The 26,152-nt window shown below is 38.5% G+C and overlaps 1 protein-coding gene and 1 long non-coding RNA gene across 4 annotated transcripts in view; both read right to left on the bottom strand.

The window, feature by feature from the left end:
- The window catches only part of LHFPL2 (LHFPL tetraspan subfamily member 2), a 126,628-nt gene that overhangs the window by 74,841 nt on the left and 25,635 nt on the right, over window positions 1-26,152 (bottom strand). The window contains exons 1-2 of one of the 3 annotated variants that reach the window (XM_069775958.1): window positions 12,923-13,261; window positions 6,264-6,482 (exon numbers count right to left, since the gene is read on the bottom strand). The exons of the other annotated variants lie outside the window; for them this stretch is intronic. The gene's annotated coding sequence lies outside the window, so the exon portion shown is untranslated. Of the gene's footprint in view, window positions 1-6,263; window positions 6,483-12,922; window positions 13,262-26,152 lie in introns of those variants that run through there. 3 annotated transcript variants of the gene reach the window in all.
- Window positions 17,535-20,273, bottom strand: LOC138683745 (uncharacterized). Its single transcript, XR_011323175.1, has 3 exons — window positions 20,041-20,273; window positions 19,730-19,909; window positions 17,535-18,867 (listed from the first exon to the last, which is right to left on the bottom strand). It is a non-coding gene; the product is annotated as an uncharacterized lncRNA (long non-coding RNA).

Here is a 26,152-nt window from a genome sequence, read left to right as displayed (position 1 = left end):
AAATGGATTTTAACATACTGAGATAGAAAAGAAATCCATATTACAGTCCCTTCATAACTTCTGAAAATATCACACCAGCTAGTTAATGCCTCCAAGGAAATAAGGAAGGATGAACACCAAGCAAGAGACAGAAAATTAAGGAAATAAAATAAAATAGGAACCAAGAAAAAAAGAAGAGATTTTTTTTACTTTACAGGAGGGAGGACAGTGGCTTGGGAACTTAATCTTACTCTATACCAATACCCTGGATAAGGAGGAAAAAAATCGGAGAAGGATTTAGATCAAAAGAGCATTCATGCGCAACGCTGAACTGATCATCCTTTTCATATGTAAACAACAAGACAGGTACTTTACACAGAAGGAAATCCTATTCTACCACATATACTGCGGAATTTGTCAAACACTCAACAACACTTCCACATATATTATACCATCCAGTAAAATAAGCATCAGCAAGGCTAGTTATTCTAAGTTTGTCTTTTTGCGAATGGACTATTTTGTGCTTGCTACTATTCTGACTTTTAAAAATCGCCTACTTGTGCAAAGTGGCATCTTCACTTTCTTTGAAACTAGAACTGGTCTCCATTAACACATCAGCCAAGCATCCAAGTACGCAAAACCTGAATTTTATTTAAAATAAAAAGCCTCATCACAGCCTTTCTGAAACAGAAGTTTATAGTGGGTTTTCTTCCAGTTATATAACTGTTCAAAGTGAGAGAAAAAGATAGCTCTCAAAAATGAAAAGAAGTAATAGAAGAGCAAAAACCAAGAAGAATAAATAAAGGCATTTCTTTTACTTCTCTAGTGCTTTTTTTAGCTACCAGAAATCAGACAGAACTACTATTCTTCTATATAGAGCCTTAAATAATATCAAGTTTTAAATAATCTTAAACATCCTTTTAATTCTCACGGCACTCACTGTTAAGATCCTAAATCTGTTTTCATCTTCCAAATTCTGAATCAAGGTCAAAAACATATCTCAGGGATTTGTAAATTCCAGTCTTTGATTCATCAGAAATACTTGACATAAGCAAGAAACAGGTTATAGAGAGCAATCCAGAAGTACAGCAGAAAATAAATTCATCATACGACAAAACCCTTGGTTTACATATAATCATACATTGAGGATGGACATCAGAAACGTGACCTGCACATAACAGGAAGACAGTTTTCACTATCAGTAACAGAAAGTATGTATCTTCACAAGTCATAGGCAGGATAGATTATTTCACAATCACCAAATGCCCTGCAAGGATACCAATACACTAGAATAAACACTGAAGTTTCTGCAACTTTTTTCTGTTTTTCTGGAAACAAAAGTTCATCCACCGAAATCCGTTCAGGATTGTGCATCCAGGTACAGTGTTCCAGTTTCCACATATGGCAAGTCATCTAGAGGAAATGCTACTTAAAAAAATTCAGTCAATTAACAGTACCTGTCCTTTCTTTGTCTTCTGAATACTGCATATTCCTGTTAAAAATACCTCGCATGCTAACAGTGGTTTTAGGGAGAGTATATTTGTAAGTACGCTGTTGAAAGATTCCTAATGATTAACTCAAAATCTAACTGAACTAAAGAAAAGCCACAGAAAGTAATACTAAATACTGTTAATTTCTGGGTGTATATTCCAGGCACGTGTAATATTCCTCTCAGATATTAATGTTAATGAATATCTCTTATATCAAGTTTCATGTCATAGTACACATATAGTTAACTGTAAAGCATGTTCTGAAGTTTAAAAATACTTCTAAAAGCCTATATGTCTATAACAAGAGTTCTTTTTTTTTTATTTCTACAGCCTAAATAGTTTCCTTTTAATGAAAGACATAAACAGGTTTGGATGACAGCATACATCGCTATTAAGCTTGGCTCTCTAACCTTGTGCCTAACATAATGGCTTCCTGCAGAGTCAATCAAAAGCATCTTGCTCCCAAAACAAATATTTTTTTAATGACTAGAATCAAAGATCAATTAACTACATGCTACTTCATTTTCTCTAATCATCATTTTCTTCCTAAATAATATATAATGTTTCCATGATCACACTACAACCAAACTCCAAAATATTTCTATGTAGTTTTAAAAGCCTGATGAGGGAAGCTTCTTCCTGGTCAGTTTGGTTGCCTCAATCATTCCTTTTGACAACGTTAAGGTAATACGGATCAGGAACCTGTGAGGCCAGTGACTTAGCTTTGCATAGCTTTTAGTATAGCCTTGGTATTTTTTTTCATGCTTTTATTGAGTAATATTAAGATGCATATCACATTTGCCATGTTAAAATGTGTTGCCTGCAATTACCAGCTAGCAAGACTGAAATTCAGAGGCAGCTGCTGTGGAAACAAAGAAAATAGAAACCTCCTCTTTCTGCATCTTCATAATCAGAAGCTCTGTGGAGCTCTTGGAAAATTTACATTTATTTAAAACCACAGCTGAATGTTAGGCTACAAAAAGTAGGTTCTTCATTAAAATAAGTATTTATGACTTTCAGGTTTATCATAGCATTGCAGTCAAAATTATTAGTAGTGGATTTCTTTTAGTTCATTTAAAGCTTTAACTTATCTAATCTTATTAACTACCTATCACTGAACAATTAAATGATTAACACTCCAGCACCAGGGTCTTACTGGTTGAAAGGCAAAGTCCTGGTTATTGAGAACTTTTTAGAGTTTTGTTTAATGCCTGCTCATATTCAAAGAACTGAATGCCAAGACAAGAAACCACTGAAGAGTGAAAAAAATGAACAGCCCAATAGGCACTGTTTGAAGATGAAGGAAAAGTGTATCCTCTGTAATCACAGAACACCACATTTAACCAGGAAGCTGTTCTGGATCTTCACACCTGGACAGTGATCCAACAATACATGGACGAGCCAAAGAGCTTCTTCATAGTAATGAACTGGCTGGATGTGAAGGCAAAAATGCCTTTCAGCCAGGTAAAATCTAAGCTGCAGTACTAAAGAGCCTGTGGCCAAACTACTCCTCACTCACCTCCACACTAACAGTCTCGCCACAGACAGCAATTCCCCCCCCCCCCCCCCCCCCCCTTTCAGCTTTAAGAAAAACTTCTGTTTCTTTGGGAATCTTGTCTTAGCCTGCTAGGGATGCGACTCCCGTTTTTCTGCCTTTATGGAAGGACAGCCTGGTTCAAAACTTCTTTTAAACATTATCTTTGGACTAATATTTTTCAATTTGTGGCACAGATGGTCTAAAGTAGGAATGTCCTTAGTTAGTATTCAGACTAGTTCTTAAAAAAAAATAAAATTGGAAGGAAAAAAACAGCAGAGGTGGGAGAACATGCTTTAATTACTCATAAAGGTAAAGAGAAACAACAATCCTTATCTTTAATTCACCATTTTGTAAATGTCTGTATAAAACTAATTGAATGCTTTTGTCTAGGTTATAAAACAAAAGTCCTTGTTATAAAACTCAGCACAAGATCATAATTATGCTTAATGCTTTCAGCAGGAAAAACAAAACAACTTTGAGATTTGCACAGGAAAGCTGTGATGCCAAACATGAGGCCAAAATATATTTTTAATATTCCTACAAAACAAAAACAGAGCAAACAAACAAATGAAAAAGCTATCATGGCAACTTTCTGTGCCATATTTATGCAGTGATGAAGTATGACTTTAAAGCCACCATTAACATAAATAATAACAGAGGAACTGATATTTAAGGCTGTTGCCTAAGTGTAAGAAAACATGAAATTCCTCCTAGTGCTTTTGAATACAGTAGAATACGTCTCTTTCCTAAGGAGGCTATAAGCAGTAAAGAGATGAAAGACACTCCTTAAAAGAGGAAGGAAGAAAAAAAACCAACCCTTTAGTCCCCTATTGTTTACATTACTTATTGTATTTATAGGTTATGTAAATTACTACCACTTAAAGCAAGGCATTAATTCCTAAGGGAAGGCATGAAGGGCACACTTCCTTTGTTTAAGTGTTTTGGGTAATATGTTTACATTGCCCCAAACAGCTTTTACGTTCAATAATTCTACCCCCTTTCACAAAACAAATACATTCCTGTATTCAGTCAAAAGGGTATCTCTAAATTAAGAGTATTTTCCTGGTTCAACACAATGTTAATGCAATTTCCATTTGTTTCCTGTTTGAATTTTAAGGAAGGGTTTTTCTGATAAATGCATCTTTGTTATTTCTGAGTATTAAAAAAAAAAAAGTTAAGGAGTTATGTTTGCCAGACTGTCATCCCCGTGAGTGACAGCAGCTCTATTCACAGACCTCCACATCACAAAAACCCATCTGACTGGGATGTTCTGATGTGCATAGAGTTCATTTTATGGGTCATACCATTTAACCTCACACCTAGTATTTTCATTTTCTTTCTTCATGATTTCAGACACACAAACTATACTGCAGCCACCAAAAGCAATCACAACCACCCACCACAGCGATATCAAAAGTACTCTTCGCCCCAAGTAACTCGGCTAGCAAAGTAAAACTGGCTTAAAAGCAGAATACTTGCAGCTAATGCATACCCTTTCAGGGACACATACATGCCAGGTTAAATTAGTGATACTAGGTCAGCTTGCAGCTATTTCCTGTCCCTCGTCCTCCCCAATACAAATACAAAAACCAAATGTTTAAATCAAGATAAGATCCACAGAGAGGTTTGCAACTGTTCACTGTTTAAGGCTGTAAGAACAGTATCTGGAAGAGAGATGAGATCTCCACACTCTCCTCCTTGAGCACTATGAGCTAAATAATGAGGTCAGGGCCAACCTCCCTTTCCCCCCTGCACCAAGAGGGCTGCGTTCCCAGCTACGCAATGGCACAGCTTTGGTGGAACCAGAGAGGGTGGCCCGATGCTGGTGACCTGCCAGCTCGAGCCCCTCTGGCCAGGAGAAGTGAGACAATTTGAATCACCTTGCAGCAAGGACAGAAACGCACCTTCACAGCCAAGTGCACTAATGATTTGGTTACCAGACAGATGAGGAGCAGAACAGTATCTTAATACTGAACTAATTCTTTTTTTTTTTTTTCCCCCCTTTGCAAAAAAAAAAAAAAAAAAAATACTGCAGTCATTTATCAGCAGGAAAGAGCTCCAGTCCAGGCCTTCCCCCAGCTGAGAAATGTGTGAAACCTTCATGGAGGGTAGGTTTCTTCCCCTGAAAATCCTTGCCATGGACCATTTGCTCCTCAAGGAGATGCAGTAGCTGAAACACACCTATGCAGCTTCACCCAGTATTTTAACATCTTTGCTCTCTGAAGCAAGGAAGAGACATACAGACCTACATTTTTTAAATTTACTTTAAAAGTAATATAAATGCATTCTATTTTCACAGCAATATTAAAGCCTATACAGACAACCAGCTGCCTCTGGTTCCCCCCGTACTTGAACGTATAAGAGGACTGATAAAGAAATCCGTGCGTACCCAAGATGCCCTTCTTGCTTTTTGGAATTCTTCCTTTGGCCTTGCAACCAGCCTCCTTCAGCTGTGTTTGGCGCCCCAGCTACATCTCTGCTCCCTCCAACAGTTGTTCTCTCTCCCCACGCTGGGAACTCTCCCTCCATGCCCCATTCCACCACATTTTTTAAATGGCTGTACCAATGGCGCTTATCTTTGTTCCCCTTCCTGTGGAAATTAAAATTTCTTGAAACTTTATGACTCCAAACAGCAGCTAAGGAAACTGGTTTTATCTAGCATGCAATTCTTACTTAGTTCTGCCTACTGGGAGCCGTTGGATTCAGCAACTCATCTATTCACAGACAGATGGGCTAGCTCATCCACCCCAGTCCCCTTGCAGAATCAACATGGAGGAAGGGGACATAAAAATAGTTACAATTATACAAAGACCTTACAGAACCATACAAGTTTTCTAACAGAACCTTTAAATTGCACATAGACAAATTCCCCAAGTCACTCCTATATAAGCATTACTAATTTAAAATCTTTACTTAAATGTATTCAACAGCTTAACAGCTTTAAGATTAAAATAAAAAGGGGGAGGATACTCCTTGCTCTTTTTATTTTCATAGCATACTTTTAACCCCTGTTCAAATGGATGTTCAGAAAACAAAGGGTTTGGCTAAAGCATACATTTTCTAGAGTATTATTTTTAGCTTGCTTAATGCTGAAGGAATTCACTACAAGCTCTCCACAGCATGGAACAATGCTCCCACCAGTCTCTCTGTTACAAATTAATGAAAAACTGGCTGCTCATTCTCCGCCTAAAGGCATCTACCATGCATCATAAACTTCAGTCATGGGCACTGAGGAGTAGATGAGGGTACAACCTTACCAAAATAATCCAAAGGAAGCTCTCTGTTTCACGTTCATTGCAGCAAGATGATCTCTTGAGCCTTCTACACAATTAATTCTTGTGTCCTCTCCTTTTCTCTCATTACCAGACTTCTCCAAAAGTGTCACATGTTCAGAAAAAATTGAGAAGTTCTCTGGTCCTCTTCAAAGTGCAGCATGCAGGACAATCACATGTATTTTTAACAGCCACACTCCACCACTGAAATGTAATGTTGAGTTTGAAGGAAAAAACAAGAATGAAGTATTTGCAAAACTGCATCAAAAATACTCAGTGGTGATCTCTGCATTAAAAGCCCTGCTCTAAACAAAACCTATAAGGCATTTTAGCTGTGTACTTTGGAACGACGCCTAGAAACAAGGCTACAAAGAACCCCCCCACCCAAACCACTGCTCTTTGACTGGTATTTATCAACAGCAAAGAAAATCTAAGATTATAATATGAAATCACTTGGCTATGAAAGAAAAAAAAATATCACTAAAGCAACAACAAAAATGTTATATATTCTAAGCAAGTTTTTTAAAAGTGCTGAACACTGGTTTAATTCAACTGCTCCTGCTTGTGTCAGTGGGAATAACTTTAAGCTATTACTGGCTACTATAGAACAATTTAATTTTGAAACACTAAATACAGTTTTAATTCTACACTAAATTTGATGTATTGGGCTTATAAACCTTGCCAGTCAGAATTCTCTGTTTCTAAAGAAAAGGGACATTTTACACTTTAAAATAGAGAAGAGCCAAGGGATTGTAATAACCTAACTTAAACATAGTATGAGTTATTAGATAATAGTACAAGCAATTTATTTTAAAAAACATGTTTTAAGTCATCATTTATGATCACTGGGCTAGAAAGCCTACCTGCCAAAACCTGTGGTTTGCTTTTGACTTTTGTAACTCAAAACAACATTGATAAATGTGCAGAGGAAAAACCCATAAAACATTTTCTCTTAAGTTTGGTATTTCATTGTAGGCCACATATCAGCCCCAACTTTTGCTTGCCAACCCGATCTTTATTCTGCTCTCCAGCAGGGTCCTTCCCCAGTTCAAGTTCTTCTAGGTATGTAGCTCCAAATAACACATAGTAGACAATGACATGGTCTAGCACAAACTTTCAACTTCCAGCATAGAGCTGCAAACTGCATGTATATATAGTATCCTCCATGCAACCTAGCAAGCGGTAAGGACAGACAAGTCATGTATCCAATCCTCACCACTAAGGCTCCTATTACAATATATGAAGAAATCACACAAAATAAAGAGAGAGATTTCATCAACTTTTGAAGGAGTGAAGTCTGAATTATTTTAATTAAAATTTATAGTGTTTGTCTGCTAATGGAAAACTTTCATCTGAAATAAACCCTTATACGGTAAAGAATTCCTCAGCTATGGAAAACTAATTAAAACAAGTACTTCCATGAGCTTTCCTACAAATGAAGCTTATTTTTGCCAGATTTGTGCTTCACAATTGATCAAGACTTCTGATAGGATGTTTTACAGTCCCTTCTCCAACTGGCCACCTATTTTTGTAAAGTAGAGGTACCCTGTTAGCTTTGAGAAGTCTACCTTTCTGTTGATGGCTGAAATCAATCAACTGAGCAAAAAAACACACATAGAGAAAGAAGCACCTACAGATCCCAGCCCAGAAACCTAACAGCTAGGGGAGGACAACGTGTTGTGACAAGGCTGTACAGAAGACACTGGCAGGAAGGGCTACATGCTATGCACACTCCTTAGCCCCTAATACCACAGAATGATGCCATTTCCTCCTAATACAGAAGTGAACAACTGAACAGGACTCGGACACTTCTTTGCCAGGCCACATGGACCACATCCCCACCAGCCTCTCTGCTGAACTTCCTACCACCACCCACGACCTCATGCTCAACATGCTCACATTTAGCAGCACTGCAATGCCCAGCCCTTCCCACTACTCACTGCTCCCTAATCCTCTGCATCACATAGCCCTAGTACATGTCCCAAACCTGCCACAACACTATAACCATACTGTCCTTTCCACTACTATATGCCAAATATACCCTCACTCTTTTGTGCAAGGCCATAAAGGTGCACCATAGCCAAAAGATGAGTAACAGAGCATTTGATAAAACCATAGACAGGCACATATGGTTGGCTGATGGGCAAAGAGAGAGGCACAACTGGACTGCCAGGGCACGTGGAAAGAATCCACTTACAGGCTCAACAGATTGGGTCACAGTTCAGATCCAATACACAATCGAGTAAATGGATGATTTTCTTTGGAACAAAACCCAAGTGTTTGTTATTTTAAATTCTAAAGTAATTTTGTTCCTATTTAACTGAAAATTTACATGACATCTTGTTTCTCAGCCTCACCAGCTGCTCATCAACATGTTTTTGAAACAAAGTAAGATGCTATAATAAGATTGCCTTCATTGTTCTCATATTTGCATATAAAAATAAAAGGAGAAACCATAAAAATAGAGCTATTACAGGTGCTTTTAGCAACAAAAATGCATGTGGAAATATCTTTCATCAAATAATAGTAGCAACCATTAATGACTATGTACAGCATACAAAGGGAGAAACTTCAGTAATATACTACTTGTGGAAGTTATCATCACTTCCAGAACTACATTTGGTTCCTCCTTAATTTATACATGTCATCTAACCCACAATATATGAACGTAGGCACTAAGCAGTCTTCACAGAACCTTGGTTAATTAAAGAAATCTTAGCTCAGTTTTACTGGTAGTAAAGTAAAAAAATTCAGTGCCTTGGCCACAAAGTGGATGGCAGTGCTTTCACAGTGTTGTGAGACTGACTCTTCCATCAGAGCACTGTCAAACCTTCCACGACCAAACCAACTGGAAGTCTTCAGCAAAGAAGAAAAATCACCAAGAAGAGCACAGGCACTAGTAGAATGATTGAAGTGTGGAAAAGTCAACAGGGAACCATTTCTCACAACAAAAACTAGTGGGCAGCTCACTAAATGGTAGATCTGTAACATCTTTTAGGAAATGCTTTTTCTTTACAATTTATACTTGAATTATGGAATCATTGCAGCAAGACATTGGACACACATAAAGCACAAATGGACTCAAAAAAGAACTAAATTCTTGAATGACAGACGCACCGCTGGTTATTTAAAACACAAATGCTTGGGTGCAACCTTTAGCTAAGGAGGTCCCTAAACCACTAATTAAGGGACCTAACCATGGGAAAGAATCACTATATATGCACTTCATGCACTTCTTACATTTTTCTCCCCAAGCATCTTTACTAGCTGCCTTTGGAGAGAGTACGGAACTAAACGGACACTTGGCCTGACCAGAACATGGCTATTCTTCTCATGAAATACTGGAAGACATGCCAAATATCAGATGAAGGCAGACAAACCAACAGGCACAAAATATATGCAGACATTAGACTCTTAACTCCCCTCCTAGTTCACAAACAGCATTAATCACCATTTCTGCAAACAGTATGATATAATGTAAGATACAACAGATTTGGGCAGAGTCATGTGTAATTATTGTGAGAAACAAAAACTACAAATGAGAAAAGTTATTTTACCTCTCTTATATGTGTGATTTCATTTGCTACTGGGAAACAAGCCATGATCCATGGCCAACTCTCAAACAGGAAAACCTAATTGGTACAACCAGATTTAAAATCCAAGGCTGTATTCTACAAAAAGGTTAAATGTTGGTCCACTTTTTAAAAGCTTTTCTAATTCAGTGGAAACTAAGACTGGACACGTGGACCCTGTATCTGAGGAATGCCCCAGCACAGTACATAGATCCTGCCCAGTATAAGGAGTAAGATGTCATTTAGGCCAAGATGTCTGTTCCCTTTGTGTCTTAAATGTTACTTTTCTTTTGGTTAACTATTAAATTTCCATCATGATCTACAATCCCTCCAGATTTATCTGGAAGTCTGTAAACTTGCCAATCAAATCCAGCTACACAGGAGTGGGGTGTTTTGGGGGTTTGCTTGTTTGTTGGCTTTTTAGTGTCATGGTACATATCGCTTAAGTGATAATGCAAGAAGAATCAGGTACAGAGGAATTTTTCACAACTTTTTCTAAAAATGAGGGTGATATTAAATCTGATATCCTTTCCATGGGGAAAACAACAAACAGACCAAGATTTAATTTTGTCATCACCTGTTTGTCATGAAATAGGATTTGGTTCTTTTGGACAGAATTTGCTGCCCAAATTCTATTTGCTGCTATGCCCAATAGCCATCAGGAATGACAATAGTACTTCAGCCTGGAAAACTAGCATGACTTGGATGCCTGTAGCAACTGAGATTCCCTGATCCCCAGTTAGGTGACATGTGGAAAGCCATTCCTTCTAGTAAACAAAAACGAAATCAAGTGGACAACAGTTTTGGCAAAACTACTTTTGTTATTAAGGAAAGTGAAGGGGAAACAAAACTTACAGATTGGTCCAAATGGCTGAGAATGCCTCTGTCTTCTTTAGACAGAGTTAACTCTACTCCCATGATTACTAATATCTTCCTATTGGTTCTGGTCACACGCAAGTCCAGTGAAAAAATATACCACCTTACTGCTCTCTGGCATAAGATTTTCCACATGAACGCTCATTCCTGTGGAGCTACACCTTGTTTCAAGAGCCTGTTAAGTTTCCCTTAACTCAAGTTGTTCCTATACTTGTAAACTATAGGAGGAATTACAGGAGACTTCAAAAGATCATCTTATCTAATTCCTACTATGAGATATAAACAAGTATAGTTAGATCCTCCTTGAGACATTTTTGTGTCTAACCTGTCTCTGGAAACCTCTAATGTCAAAATCTAGTCCCCAACATCTCTAATCATCTATTTTAGTACCTAACTATGCACACAAACAAGTTACTGAGAATATGTAGAGGGCTTAATCACGTAATAGATGCAGGGTACTAGGCAGCTGCCACTGACACTTGCATACCTAAGAGAGTTCTTATTTTTCTACTATTCATACCAAGTCATACTACTTTTTGTTGTGCCCTCCTCTAATGGAAGACAGTATCTCCTATGAATCTTTTCAATCCTCATGAGACGCCTCTCCCACAACCCTAATTTTTTTCATATGAAACGAACAGTCACTTCCTTCAAAATTTTCTTGCAGGTCATATTATCAAAGCACTTTATCAAAGCTGCTATACACAGTCCTCTACCCAAGATCTCATTAGTGCTAAGCAGAGAGTAACAGCTATGTCCCCTTATGTGTGACATTCCTTTTTCATACATCTCAGATTATATTTGTCCTTCAACTATAAACCCCAGGTTTTCGTTGGCTAGACTACTTTAGCTTTTTATTCCTCTTTCCACATGTATGCAAAACATAGTAAGTTGTGCTTAACCTTTTGGAATTTCAACTCATTGTGTTTGGACTGTTTCTCCAAATTGTCAAAACAACTCCTCTTCAACCAACTTTTCTCCCACATGGGAATCCCTCTAAATTTTCCAGTTGAGGCATAGGAGTCTGTGTAGTGAATTTAGGCCTGCTGATAATAGGCTTGCTTTTGTTAGTTACCCTTCATGACTCCTTATAAGCAACCAGTGGATTCAAAGGGTCTGCAGACCATACTTTGAAAGTCATTTACCATCATCACTCCAAAGTCATCTTGAATTACAACATGCTAATGCAACATCCTAGCTTGCTACTGTCCACAAATACATTTTCTGTATTCTACTAGCCAAGTGCCTAATAAAAATACAGAACAAAACCAAACAGAAGATACACTGGACTTATCAGAAATGCCCTCTCAGCTGTCAGTGAGCCATTAACAACACTTGGAGACTTTTTCTCAACAACCTGTGTGTTCACTTTACAGCCATTTCATATGGAGTTCCCCAGCCATTTTACATGAATGATGTGTGAGGTAGTCAAGAATATCACATGCAGTCACTGCATGAGAAAAATAATGAAGTCAAGATACCTCATCCATCTACCACTCATCTTTTATCTACTAGGCTAGCCAAGCAGAAGGAAATTAAAATTGTCTGACAGTTTATTCTTGACAAATTTATACTGGTTGCTTATCAATTTTATTATCCCAGAGGGGCTTATAAAGCAACAGTTTAATAACTTGTTAAAAGAATGTGTGGGGATTAAGGTTTCATTGACGAGCTTATAATTCCTTTCCTCTTTAAGGTTTTATTGACTGGCTTACAATTCACTTCATTCTCCCCAGCACCTTTAAAAAAAAAATGTATATATAGAAAGAAATAAGTAAGCAGCATAGTTTTTACATTTGCTCTTCCCCAGTCCTCTAAAGAATCTCCTTCTGTCCTCCCAAAGACTCTCCAAAGAGTCAGACTAAAGAGTCCCTGACAAAGAGAAGGATAATGCTGACTTTTCAGTTTAGCAACCTCCCAGTTCTTACCTAAGCACACTAAGCTATTAAAATCGGTGAAACACCAAGGTAAGTTAATTACACAGGAGCTTAAATAGTATGCTGAGGTCTCTGGAGAGGACAGAGAGGAAAATGATGAAAAGTGGACTTATACTAAGGGTGACTCCTCACCATCTACATAAAAGACTTTCCCTAGTTTGCTGCCTGAGGGGATATCAGTAGTTCACATGTTTAAAAAAAATTAAAAAATAAAGATCGTAGGAAAAAAATAGCCTGAGACACTAACCTTATTGCTTACCTTCAAATACATGTTGAGAGGCAATAAAACAGACTGGTTCAACAGATGTTTAACAACGCACTTCTGAACAACTTAGTAAACCCCTTCAGACAGATTTGGTAAGCAGGGGCCTCCTCCGGTGTTGCCTTCAGCTGCACCGCTGGGAAAGCACAGGAAGCCAGTGTCTCCATCGTTCCAGTCTGAGGCACCCCTTATTGCTATAGCAGGAGGCTATTGTGCTAATGCAAGTCCCCTGTTAGCTCTAATTATAGTCAGCACTGTCTCTTTCCTGCCAAGTTTCCCAAAATGCGAGTGCCTAAAAAGACCTGTGGTTAAGAAATTCTCCCTGAGACTGGGAAGCAGCTCACCCTGTCAGGGACAGAAAAGACACAAGCCATTCTGACAGCCTGTCAGGACACAGAGAACGCAGCAGGAATAGCAAGAAGGCAATCTTTTTTTCTGTACCTGCCTTGAAATAAATGGAAGTGTCAGGTTACCTGGAAGGTAGGCTGAACACTGGATTCAACACATGAAGAAGGCATTACTCCACTAATATGTGTTGTTACGCACTAATCAGTTAAAGCAGCTTGTCAGTATTGCCAGAAACAACCCTACCATATGTGCACTCATTTAAATATTGGTCACACTAACCTGTTTAGCCTTCAAGGCATGTCAAAAGGTGCTTCTCTCTCTTTTTTTTTTTTTAATTAACAGAAGAAAAATTAAAGAGAAGGAAGTTTTTAAAGAGAAAGAAAACCAAGAGCAAGAGGCAGCCATTGAAAACTGTCCCCCATTTACTCAACACGGATAATTTCTGGCATTTATGCACGACGGTTCCATTTTCCATCAATGCTAGCTGCCACTACAAATGCTGAGTTAGGTTAACACATGTATTGTAGCTTCAAACCTACCTGTAGCCCAGAAAGTACAATCCTAGAGTCACTCCCTTTACCAGTACCCTTTCATCAGTAAGATATCCATACTTTCAGCTTGATCAGCCTGGGGCCTGTGATAGTACTTGTGCAGTTACTGCACAATTTAAGTTTGTTGTGTTCAATGCATATATGGGACTCAAGAAAGTCCAAGGTCTCACATCTTATGTATGCTGGCAATACAGTGATGTATCTCATCAGACAGTAGAATGCTACAGCTGCTAAAAGACCTATGCAAAACCCAGTTAGAAGAACTGAACTGAATCCTAGCATACTAGAGAGAACCACAATAATATACATGGATGAAGGAGGATTGGATCAGCACATTTCTTATCCCTTACTCCAGACAAATGTCCACATTTCATGAATTAAATTCAGAATTTGAAATAGTTTTTGCTAGCAGTAAGTATTTATACCTTATTGTTCAACAAAGACTTGGCTGAAGTCAACAATGCCTTTACCATGACATCTTAGAGTCATTCAGAAACACAACTGTCAAGGACTCTTGATCCACACTGGCAAACATCAATTTAGGTAAGCAGGAATCCCATTGGGATTAGAATCAAGATTTTAGTGAACAGGATCAAGGTCATAATACCTATACTGGACTTCAAATACACTGTACTGAATTCAACAAATTCTTCTTGATTTATAAAGTTATGTACTAGCAGAAAGAAATCACTTTTCACAGAACGTGGCAGTTGAATTAATTAGATTGGACAGTGTCTTACTAGTTTAACAAAAAGAGAGACATACTGACTGGCTGACTCTGACTGATCCTTTGTTCAGGACCAATGTGCTTCCACTGATACGTCATTGTGTGTCCAGGTGTGTCTGCGTAATAGATACACGTCACACTGCTTCATCTGTTTCCTTCAACTATTCTGTACAGAACCAAAGGTAACACAGGGATGAGCTGTAACACACCTGTCTGAAGCACAGCATGAGGAAAGGCAAGCCAAATATTTAACTAAATTAATAGCAGTCTTTCTAGTAATTTTAAAATATGCACCTACTATTCACATGGCAACAAAACATCCCAGAAAAGAAAAATGGTGCCTTGACCCACAGCCCATTCCATGTTTTCCCCTTCTACAATATATAGCTCTTCATTATGTATTTGTTTAACAGACGCTTCACTCTAGAAGGATGGTTTCTAGCTCCCAGTTTAAACAATTACAGTGGTGCATACTTGACTAACAGATTGCCTTAGCAGACCTTAACAATTCACAAACTTGCAGAGGGAACATCACAGAAGCAAAAATGCCAGTGTTTGAACTAAACAACAGCAAACTGAAGAGTGAGCATTGGCATCTAGTTTTACTTCATGACAGTGATCCCAAAGAATTCAGTAGTACTTTTCCCATAGACGTTACAAAACCAGTGCTAATTCCTTCTCCTTTTTAATGCTAGTATCATTTAGTTAAAGACAAAAAAGCATGTATCTGAGCTGAATAGAGATGAATGTTTTTAATAAGATTTTGCCAGACAAACCCTGTTTTCAAATACATAAAATGTATTTATTACCCCAGTTAACATACATTTATGCTACATATGAAGTAAAGCAAACTCAGGTCATTAGAAAACTAATCAACATGTTTCTAATGACATGTTAATTCATGTGGATTATACACCTTCCCCTCCCAACATCTCAATAAATTCATTCTCCTTCATCATTAATTTTTTCAAGATCCCAGTTTTAGTACTGGTTGTCTATGTGAGTACTCTAGAATAGCACCATAACTTCTTTTATCTAAGGCAAAGCAAACTATGTACATACACATGAAGTGGATATGTAACAACCTTACAAAAATAAAACAAAAGCTGATAGCTCCCCTTCAGAAAAATAACCTATCTGTCTTCAAAAAGAAGAAAGGAATACTTTTGATTTCACAATACAACCTGGCACCATATGTTTCATTTGTGTTGGGTTTTTTTTTTTATTTTTGTTTTTCTTCCGTCTTGAAGGACTAGAGCAAGCTCTATTATGCATGAATTCGGAAAGCACAAGTCAGCCAAAAGTCGCAGATTTCTCAGGATAGACACAACCATCTGTCATTTCACAGCAGGAGAACAATAGTAGCTTCAATATAGACACAACAAGCTCACACAATCCTTACACAGCCAGCCAGAAAATCTGCCTTAGCTGATAGCTAGCTGCCTTTGAAACTCCAGGCAGATGTTCCTGTTTAACACCAGGATCAATTGCTGCTTTCTTGTTTCTGTATTTTCAAATTCCTCATTTGTTCATAGCAACCATAGCAAAATACTGTCAGTTTACTGCTTGTAATCTCTACAGAGCTTTGGGAAAATCAGAACTCGAGACACAGAAGCACAGAGTACACTACTCCTTAATCTGCAATTTTTCTACTCTTGGGGCCTATTTTAAAAGTAGGTGATCCATAAAGCTTGAAAAAGACTGTGCTTATATTTGTATAATGATTTTCTAGAGCTATGCTCAGCAGCCTCCAATGATCTTCTCCATAAATCTGTTTAACAGACAGCATACTGCATTGCTTCTCTACTGTTGAAAAAAATCAATTTTTATTTTTTTAATGATTTATTTCATATTTGTAGATCTTGAAAACAGAAGTTCTAGACAGAAAAATAATTATCTGTAAAACACCCTAATGTAGTCTTTAAGTGGCTCAGCAGAAAAATTGGCAAAGTATTGGTTGCAGTACAAGTAAAAGAAAGTGTTACTGATAACACTCAACCAATTTACATGTCTAAAAATAATGTCACCAGGCCCATCTGTAAAACTTTATTTCAGTAGTATACGTTTGGCGTGGTTTTTTTTCCTAACAATGAGTCTCATTGGGTTTTGATTACAGCAAATTTGCAACACTGGCTCTGTGTTCTGTCACAGTTCTCACATTTTCCAGAAGTAAACAAATGGCTCTTTTTAAACAACAAGATAGTGCCAGTGTCCTGTTCCCTACTGTAAAGTTTGCCCCATTGAGAATAAGCTTCTAAACCAAGATTGACTGCTAGTAACTGAGGGCACCCTGAAAACATACACCCTGGAGTACCTTCAGAAGTCATTGTTGGGATTTAAAACTAAGCAAATCCCAAATTAAGCAAAAGACTCTCAACATGACATAACTTTACAAGATGAAGGCTGACATGTTACCCTGTAAAAACCTCACCAGTTTTTGCTGAAGAACACTATCACCCACATTTCCTCTTTTAAAGGACCACAAAGACAGAGAACAGTGATGGTCCAGGAAAGGAAAGAAAATAAAGAAGCTTGGGAAGGAGCAAGAATAAAATGCTCAAAAGACGAAGTATACGTGTATTACAGATAGGAAGTATGCTTTATACAACATTTGAATTCCAAGCTTTCGCTTCAGAAATTTATCTGTGCCTCCCAAATATTTCTGGAAACTTTCCAGGCACTGGATGTAAAGTTCTCCCTTACCAAAATCATTCCCCTTTTTGAAACCGTAAAGTAAACTCATTTTTCTTTTGACATCCCATAAAGATATAGTTCAGTCCCACCTAACTAGCAAAGGCAATTAATCATGCATTAATTCTTAGTCCTTTGAAGTTTGCTGGCTAGGAACAGTATATAAAACTTGAATAAAGAATATCTCAAATTCCAAGACAGAGTATGTATGTCACAGCAGGGGAAAAAAAGGCAATGAAAACTCTTTTAGAGGGGCTTTGTTTTAGTTTGGTTTTGGATGGCAGGGGTTGTTTGCTTTCTCATCTGTGTTGAAGCCTGGAATAGCCTGAAGCCACAGACAGCACAGATTAAGCAGGGGTAAGAGTGCAGTTAGAAAAGTCAAAAGGTAACAGCGAATCAAATTCTTTGCAGTTAAGCAATGGAACAAGAGTTAAACCTGCCACAAAGGAAAACTGAATCTGAAATACCTGCTTTTCACTTGTATCCAATCTGTTAATATGGTTGGTCACTTTCCTCATTGCTATGTTTTAAGCCCAGTCAGCAACTAGGTACCATGCAGCCACTCACTCACTCTCCCCCTCCCAGTGGGATAGGGAGGAGAATCAGAAAAAAAAAAAAATTAAAACTCATGGGTTGAGATAGAACAATTTCATAACTAAAGTAAAATAGAATGTAATACTAACAACAATAATAAAAAAATTAAAAATAATAAAATATAATAATAATAATTGTAATGGAAAGGAATAAAATAAAATAAAAATTAAAAAAAAAACAAAAACAACAAAACAGAAACAAAAAAAGACAAGTGATGCACAATGCAATTGCTCACCACCCACTGACTGATGCCTGAGCACCAGTCGGCCCCTCCCAGCCAACTCCCTCCAGTTTATATACTGAACATGACATTCTATGGCATGGAATATCCCTTTGGCTAGTTCAGGTCAGCTGTCCTGACCATGATCCCTCCCAACATCTTGAACACCTGCTTGCTGGCAGAGCATGAAAAACTGAAAAATCCTTAACTTAGAATAAGCACTACTTAACAACAACTAAAACATCAGTGTGTTATCAACATTATTCTCACCCTAAATCCAAAACACAGTGTACCAGCTACTAAGAAGAAAATTAACTCTGTCCTAGCTGAAACCAGGACTAGCTTTTTGTGAAGCTGTATTACATTACATAAGCCCTGTATTTTCCAGTAAGAGACACTTTCCTAAATAGCAGATTATTTTAAGCATACTTCAATTAGTTTCTCATTCTGCAAAACAGGCTATGATCTACCTAGTAACAAATTCAAACTCTAGAAGGTCAATTTCCACTTTTTAGCAAGATTAACTAAGCTAACTTAGTTGTTGCAAATATATCCTTTAAAGAAAATAAAGTTTCAAGTAAACATTACAGTTTTCCTTTTTCCTTACTTCAAGGTCCACAGATGCCTTAGAATGGGACCTGTGCCTCCAGGAAGCATAGTGGAGAAAGTCTTCCAGTGTGGACATACAGCACACTGTAAATGAGCATCATCCCTCCTTCGTCTGCTCTTTTCCCCTCCACTTTTCTCCCTCTCCTATGTTCCCTCAGAAATTAGATATACTGATAATAGCTGCAGTAAGTAAGGACCAACACTGAAAAAGAAAAGTGCACAATACTGAATTAGCACTTGACAGACAACTAGATCCTTACTCAAGTTGTACAACTGTTCAGGGCAGAAAGTTCCTTAAAAGACTCAATAGTGATATTACAATGAAGAAGGAACAGTTTTCAAATTAATAGAAGACAGTGAATGGCCATGACAGTTACAAGGAATAGTTTAATGATTTAGAAACATTTATTTTTCCTAGGAAAGTTCTCAAATTCAAATAAAATCTCCCAGTGGAGATGCAGTAGATCTCAAGATACAGCAAGACATTTTAATATAGTGTTGGGAGAAATGAAGTCACAATCTATAAACTGTAGGGCTGGAATAATATTTGTACCTTAAGGAACCATTTAATGCTGGGATCTTACAAAGAATACTTTTCTTGTGTATGTTAATATCATCAGTATAATATCATCATACTTTTGCCCAAAACTCTCATAAAAAGTCATTAAGGTTATGCTCCACATGTTTAACACAGTATTTAACTGCTGGACTTTACATAAACCAGTACAACACTTGTTGACATCTTTCTGAAGCCTAGCTCAGCAATGTACCACATCATCCAAACACTCCTTTTAAATCCACACAAACCCAGATGGAAGCCTGCTATTCACCAGGAAACTGCCTCTGCCAAGGTGCATTTGCAAAGCCTCTGTTGTTTTGTTTAACAAACCAAACAAGTTCTCCAACCACAAATGTACAAAAACAGTGTCAGGGCCACTCTCTCAGTCCTATCTTTTGTTCCATTACGGGTGACCACTGAAATGATGGGAAAAATTTCAAAAATCTTATCCAAACACAGCCTTAAAAAACAAACAAACTAATAAAAAAAGGGCAAAACCCCCCACCACTTCCCACTGTGTCCTCACATGCTGGCTGGCAGAAAGGGATTATCATTAGTGGTTTCCAGATGCAAACAGACTTATCACAAACTCATTGGCAAGACTCATGATGCGCTACATACTTCCACCCGGCTGTGAGAGCCACTCTGCCTGCTGGCACTGTCACACAAGCACCAGTCCATCTTCCTTCATGTAAACACAAGAAGTGTGTGGACAGTTCACAAAGCAACAGGAAACTTTGATTCCCCTTGCACAGGGGAATCTCTCTGCAGGTCAGGAATAACTGCAGCTTTCATAACAAGTATTGACGTACTCACCACCACGTGCCAGCTATTCATGTAGGCAGGAGCAGTGTGACACCTCAGTGAGTGGCAGGTAAATGGAGCAGACCCACGAATGCCCTTCACCTGAACTGAATCAGGAAGATGCCTTCAAACAGAAGTTGCTCTCTACCACCAACAGATGCAGAAGCAGATGGTCCCCACAGCAGATAAAGATGCGGAAGGGAGACATCCACAGTCACCAGATAAGTAACTCAACCACTGAGTACGTCTCTGCAAAACAGCAAGTATTTTGATAGGTCTCGGGAGGAGCTAGGCTGTTTCTGTGATATCACTTACTTCTCGCTGCCAACAACTGTCTCTTCCATTAATGTTTTTCTAGGGCATGGCCTTGAACCTGGAAACGCCCACCTCAGCATGGCCAGCGCCACGTCTCCCAGTCACTCCTCAATCCAGAGTCCTACGTAGAAGGGCCACAGCACCACGGCTCTCCTTGTTGCATAAAGCACTACTTCGATTTCCAGGAACAGACCAGCTTGTTTTCCTCTTTCAAAAACTAACATTACTGCTACTGTAATCCTGGAAAAAGAGATACCCAAGGGAGAATCAAACGGTAACGACAGAAGTTGTGAAAACAAAATGGCTTCCTTCCATCTGCAAAACATAACTGCTGGGGAGGGTGAAGGGGGAATGCTTTGAAGAGGAATCTCCGCATTAAGAATTTATTTAGATGTGTCAGACAGACAGCATCCTGCTGTGCTTGTCCCCAATTATCTGGAAGCAGAAATAAGATGGGGAGCAGACTGCAAAGCTTTGATCTAAAGTGGAGCAAGGCTGGTTTCATGATATCAGTCATGTCATGGCCTTTACAGGCAGCCAACACTGAGATCTGTTCCTGAAACTCACATACATCTTAGAGTCTCCTGTATCCACTGACCTCCTTTGATCAAAAGGATGAGTAGTCCCTTTTGCACCAGCATGTGGTAGAAGAAAGAGGCCTGCATATAACCCCAAAGCTGCAGCTTCAGCAGCAGCCCAACTAGTTTGAAGGCTTCTTCACACTCGAAGAGGAACACACCAGAGGCCTTCCCCCTCCTGCCCTCCTCCCCTCCCACTGCCCTGCGCCTGGCCACGCAGTCCCATCTCCCTCCCTCCCTTACGCCAGCATGCGACGGACCCTCCTAGCAAGACACTGCATTTAAAAGCCTGGATATTTTTTCTCTTGAGTTAGTTTGGGAGAGGGGAGGAGTGGGACTGGTCACAAGCAGAGCCAGGGTGTGCCTTCGCTCAGTTCTGGGGGATTGAGACACGGGGCCGCTCTCAAGACTGCCCTCTTCGAGTGCCATTGGAAAAGTTCTGCTTCATCTATGGGATTTTAAAACATCTCTAATTTGCCCCATCTGTAATATTTTTTTCTTGTATCATTTGACAGGAGTCTGGCCCACACCATTATTTTTTTCTGATGAATCCAGAAATCCCTGCTTTCTATTAGAACTGCAGTAGTGAACAAATACTCAGCCTTGGTAATTGCTCATACTAAGGCTTTCTGCAGTCATGGCAGAAGATAACCAGAAACTCTTTCAGATTTAGGAGAGACCTACCTAAAAATGTTATTAGCTTGCTTGCTTGTTTTTTTTAACTGACTGAAGGGTACAACAGTTTAACACAAAACAAAACCATTTTCTTATTGAGTAACACAAACATGGTTAAGTTCATAGCACACAATTTCATTAAAATAAATCATCTGTAAATTAAGTAATAAGGGCATGCTAGTATTATGTGTCCTAAATATTTTAACATAGACATATTCACAGTTATTTTGTGCAGTAACCAACAAATGGATGTAGTTTACAAATGTGTGCATAAAATTACGCCTTTTCAGGGACAAATGCACATTTCACAGTTTAGTTAGAAAATACAATGCTTCCATGGAATGTTATACCTAGTGCCTGCCACTTATCTTCATTTGTTTGAGGAAACTAAGTTTGAAGTATACGATAATAACTGCTAATGATTTACTGACCTACCTTTTTTAGGATATTTAACGTTACAACAAAACACAAACCCGCATCTTTCACCTCTACTATGCAAGCATCCAGGATCTCCTAGAATGTCACATGTATTTTAAATAGTGGTTTAGAATTACAAGCTTAATTAAGGACCAGGAATTTAAATGGCCTAAACTTATCCACCAGTTAACAAACTAATTTATCTGACCATACCTGAACACATATCTGATCACTTGAAGTATGCCCCAAGTGATAAAGCACTTCTGGTGTGCGATTTTTAAATCTAGAGAGACAATGCTTTAAAAAAACTGCCGATTTACTGCAGTTTGGAACATCAGCAGCAGCTCTTCAATGGTCGAATGACCAAAAAGCTAACAAAAAATTATTTGTGTCATACCATCTGATTACTCCTAAAGGAGAGCGCCAAAATGATGTCAGATTAAACTTGATACCCAAGCTTCCCTACTGCAAGGGTGGATACCCTCTGAAGATAAATTCTCTCCTAAAAACAAACATCAAGAGCTGAACTTTATGGGAAACAGACCTCTATCCTTGTAAGCGATAACAAAGTAAATTGTAACACTGGCGGAACCCCCTGTCCCAATCTAGATAAAGAAATCTTTTTTTCAGATCAGATTTCACTTGCATCCCTCTTTACAAGCAAGAGAATTGGCAAGCTTGTCTCTTAAGAGGGCAGAGATTTTATTAAAAAAAAAAAATAATCACCAAAACCAACAACTCCCCCCCCCCCCGCAAGCTTTCAAGAACACCTAGTTATCACAAACTTACCACAGGCTGGTAATATAAATACAATAGTTCTCGTAACAGATGAGATAAAGACACAAAGATTCCTGTAATTCTGGGAGTAACAGAAATGTATGAAGTCATACTACACAGAAAAACAGGCATATTAACAAAAACTGTGTAAGTAGGTTAACAGCATTCAGTCCAGCAACACACATGCCATGAGCCACCCGCTGGCCAAAACTCATCAAGTTCAGTGGCACTCTGTTAACTACATCAAGCTTCCTGAAACCTGCCTGCACTGGATCCTGTTGGAAACGGTGGGATGTTTTAGTTCACTGGGTCAGAAGGCATTCTTCAGTCATGTTCCTTCAAGATGATCAATATCCCAAATAAAAGGGAAAAAACACTCAAGAAAAGGCCATTCTGTATGCCTTTAGCAGAGCCCCACTTCTTTGCTCCTACCCAACCACAGCAAGACTTACCTTCCCAGAAAAATGTTTCTTTTCTCCTAGATACAACCAGCCTCCTTACAAAAGAAAAAAAAACAAAACAAAACAACCTCCACACTCCTTTTCCTGATCAGATACCAAATTAACCTGATTCTTTTCTTTCTAGCTCTCCTCTCCATGTCAAACTCCTATTACAGGTGTTTCAGAGAAAAATCTGACAGGGCCATAGTTTTAATTAATCCTCATGTGGCCAGTATACTACTTACTAAATACAGCGAAGCTCAGTTCTGAGTAAATACAGGATAAATCTCAAACAGTCTACAAGATACTCCAGATTTTAAACCCATCCACAAAAGAGTTGGTTTTAAATCAAGTTAATGCACTTCCAATACATACGTATTTCTGTGTCTGTGCATCTGTCATCTGCATCTCTAGCAAGCAAAACTCCATAGACGTTTAGTTCAGTAACTTAACGTATTTTCAATGTTTTGGGAGAATGAAAAAAAAAAAACAAACACAAAAAAAAACCCCCATAACCCTTCTCTGGCAACAACATGAAATAAAATTAGACCCCACTGTAGTTCAGAAAAAATTCTCTTAAACCCAAGAGTTCAGTCAATAAACATTAGCCCCTTACATCAAGTGTAGCTTATAAATGATCAAGCTCTAACAATGCCCACTCTAGAGGGTCAGATAAAATCTATTGCTTCTTAATTGGCAAAATATTTAACCAGTCTGGCTAATCACTTAAAGAAAGTTAACCCCTTGATTCCATGTGTTTAAACATTAACATTTGCAGTCTGCAGAAAGTATAAGCCAGTTACCCTTAAAAAAAAAAAAACACATTTGCAGCACATTTCCTTTAATCTGGAAATACATACAATAGCCACTAGCAAATGGCAACACTTAACACATGAAGTAACTTTTTTTAAGGTTTACTTTAATTATAACTAGGAACCTGGTGGTCTGAATGCTATTTCTGATTCTTTATGATCCAAGAAACTAATTTAAACCAATTTTCTCAATTAAAGTCTTTACAATCTTACGTGACAAAAAAACAAAGAAAAAAAATCTGAAAAATTTACCTGGTGAAACATTTGAAGTCAATAGTTGGATAAATCCCATTTTCTTAGCTAGCAGAGAGCAGTGTCTTCTCTTATACTTCTTCAGGAAATGATTACCAATATTAGAAAGCAAAACCTTTTTTTTTTTTTTTTAAATCCATTTCTGACAATCTCTTTGGAAAAATTAACACCTTAGCACAGCTCCAAGTAACCATTCTTAAGTAATCACCAAAAGCAAAAGATATGCTAGAGAATATATGAATTTTACCTTAAATCCTAGCATGTTTAAGAAAATCAAGATTAATTCCCTTTGATCTATGATAAAAAGCAGTCAGGGATAGTGAGCAGTACATCTTCCACTGATTTTTACTGGAGCCATTGGTTTTCAGCTCCTTGGAAATAATCAAGCCTTGAACATGAGGAATGTCTTGTGGTGATAAACAAAGGATACATAACATCACACACTTCCAAAATATACTAGCAAATGCCATGTAATTCCCTTTTTCTGGTGATACCATGAGTGGAATTTTCAAACACAGCCGGTAATTAGGTGTGTACTTAACGTTGCTTATGCTGGCACCTAAAATTAGAATTGGGAGGAAGTTAGCTTCTGAAACACAAGTCTAATCAGACAATGCGGCAGCAGCCAGCCTGCCAGCCCACCCCACAGTGCTGACAGCTCAGCAGCCAGCTTTTTGTTGGGCTGGAGAGTTTCTTTCGCTGGTGCCAAAACATGGGCGCTCTTCACAAGCAGAACTGTACCAGAAGCCCAACACCTGCCTTCATCACCAGTCGCAGAGAACAACCCAAAATTCTGATTAAATTGTAAGAGGGATGTGATGCTTTACATTCCCCAGACTCTTTGGACATTTTACATTGTTCACATATTTTAGAAGTCACCTAAACCCGGTCATGCTCCTAAGTACAGGGACCAGAAACAGTAACTCCCCACTTGAGACTGCAAGCACCACTTCCGACTGCAGGCACCAGCTAAAAAGACGCACAGGATCAGGTTCCCTCAACCATTTTCTCCTTCCTCCTGGTTCTCTTGCTCTCAACATGAGTGGGTCAGCTTCAATAAAAGGGGAAAGTCCTCCAACTCCTCTCCCTCAGACGATTCTGTATCCTGGTGGTGAGAACACACCACTCGGAGGTGGTGACCGCACACGGGTTCCCTAGCCTGCAGCGAGATGTGAATGCAGATCATCCATTTTCACTGCAAGCACGCCAACTGGCAGGCAAAGGGAGGTGACAGCACTACCTCTTCAACCAATATGCTGTGGGACTATGGGGTAGGGCACAGATCTCTTACCTATTTGTCCTCAGGAGAGTATCCCAGGTTGGTAGACATGCGCAGCACCCACCAGCCAGGTACCTCCACTCGAAAGGTAGGCAGGAGAGAAGAAACATTTTCCATGGGCTAATTCTGCAAGCCTCACCATTCCTTTGGAGATCTCTGGTTCTCTACCAACTCTGCAAACATTGCAGGCTCAGGTGCTGAATTTTTTGGCTCTACATGGGATTTGTACACGGAGTTGCTTTGAAGTTGTACCCAGCATTTTTATGACTTAATATATTGGTATATCAATTTCTGGCAGAATTTTAAAGCAAGCCATTCTGAAAACAAATTTATGGAAGAAAAATGAGTCAAGGGAGAGAAAGATTCAGTTTCCTTTTACATGCATGACTCATTTTAATTATCATCCTGCAGGCAGATCAGTTAATTGCCAGAAACAACTGATTAGTCACTCCTTTTCTTATTAGATAAAACTCACTGCACATTCAGACTGAAAAAATCATAACATGAACTAAAAAGCAGACCTTGCTTGATATTTCTAGCATTTTTACTTTCTCTTGTATTTTTACTCTCTTTTGTATT

Source organism: Haliaeetus albicilla, chromosome Z (assembly GCF_947461875.1).
Source record: "Haliaeetus albicilla chromosome Z, bHalAlb1.1, whole genome shotgun sequence".
In the NCBI taxonomy this organism is placed as follows: domain Eukaryota; kingdom Metazoa; phylum Chordata; class Aves; order Accipitriformes; family Accipitridae; genus Haliaeetus; species Haliaeetus albicilla.
This window is presented reverse-complemented; position numbering and strand designations above follow the sequence as displayed.